General features: G+C 41.4%; 1 non-coding gene across 1 annotated transcript; it reads left to right on the plus strand.

The window, feature by feature from the left end:
• Positions 1-711: 711 nt before the first annotated feature.
• LOC141699271 (small nucleolar RNA R71) lies at positions 712-818 on the plus strand. Its single transcript, XR_012565746.1, has one exon. It is a non-coding gene; the product is annotated as a small nucleolar RNA R71 (small nucleolar RNA).
• Positions 819-1,574: the final 756 nt, after the last annotated feature.

The raw sequence follows: 1,574 nt of genomic DNA on the forward strand, positions 1-1,574 counted from the left end.
AGCGTTCCTGGTGGTCGATTCAATAAGGCATTAGCAATTTGCCCTATTTGGTTCTCCAGAGTCTTGATAGAAACAACCTGGCTTTGGCATATAAGAGCCTGGTTTTTGCACATAAGCCGCAACTCCTCCAATTCAGATTTTTCATTCGAAGATAGACATGCACCATGAGTCTGTTGTTTTGGTGTAATTTGTTGCTGAAAACCAGGAGGGTTGAATAGCTTATTTTCAAACTGCTGGAATGGTTGTTGCATCGCATTTTGATTGTGGCTCCAGCTGAAGTTAGGATGATTCCAGTTGTCAGGATGATAAGTGTCTGGAACTGGTTGCTGTGATCTCTGAAAGTTGCTCACAAACTGAGATGAGTCACTAGATATAGCGCATTGCTCCGTCACATGCGGACCTGCACACAGCTCACAAACACTAATTATCTGCTTAACACCATAGTTAGCCAGAGAATCGATCTTCATAGACAACGCCTTTAGTTGACCAGTGATAGTCGTAGCTGTATCCACTTCAAGAACTCCTGCTACCTTGCCCTGTGGACATCTCTGGGTTGGATACTGATATTCATTAGCAGCCATCAGTTCAATTAGATCATAAGCTTCCTCATAGCTCTTTGCCCATAACGCTCCACCTGATGCTGCATCGAGCATGGGTCTGGACTGTGCTCCCATCCCGTTATAGAAGCAGTTGATGATCATCCAATCAGGCATGTCATGATGAGGACACTTCATAAGCATCTCCTTGTAGCGCTCCCAAGCTTCGTATAAAGATTCTCCCGATTGCTGTGCAAATTGAGTGAGAACATTCCTGAGTGAAGTTATCTTCGCCATAGGGAAGAATTTAGGAAGAAACTTTTGAGCAAGATCTTCCCAAGTAGTAATCGAACCAGCTGGTAGAGAATGTAACCAACACTTAGCTTTATCCCTCAGAGAGAATAGGAAAAGCCTCAGCTTTATAGCATCTTCAGAAATACCATTAAACTTGAAGGTGTCGCAGATCTCAATGAAATCCCTAATTTGCATATTGGGATCTTCCGTTGGAGAACCCCCAAACTGGATTGAATTCTGCACCCATTGAATTATGCCAGGCTTGATCTCAAAGGTATTAGCTGTGATAGCTGGCCTAACAATGCTAGATTGAATGTCATTGATCTTGGGTTGAGAAAAATTCATCAAGGCTTTCGTTTGTGCTGCTGGATCTCCCATTATACAGAGTACCTGAAACACAAACAAATAAACCGTGAAATTAAAAGAATCAGAGTCAGTGAACTTTAACGACCACTGATGACAAGCACATAAACTAAAAATTAACACCGAGTCCCCGACAGCGGCGCCAAAAACTTGTTAGGGCGAAAACACGCGTTAATATTCACGCAAGTATACGCGTTCGCAAGTAGTATAAGATATAAATCAGATTCGTTCCCACAGAGACTGGTTTAGGTTAAGTTCAATTTATGCCCATATACAACAATGTATGGTTATCACTCAATGCTAAGACAAATAATAAATTGGGTTTTTATTAAACTGAGAGATTATACTAAATAACATTAACTAAGAGAATTGAGGTCGAAT

The sequence above is a fragment of the Apium graveolens genome, chromosome 11 (assembly GCF_009905375.1).
Source record: "Apium graveolens cultivar Ventura chromosome 11, ASM990537v1, whole genome shotgun sequence".
In the NCBI taxonomy this organism is placed as follows: Eukaryota; Viridiplantae; Streptophyta; class Magnoliopsida; order Apiales; family Apiaceae; genus Apium; species Apium graveolens.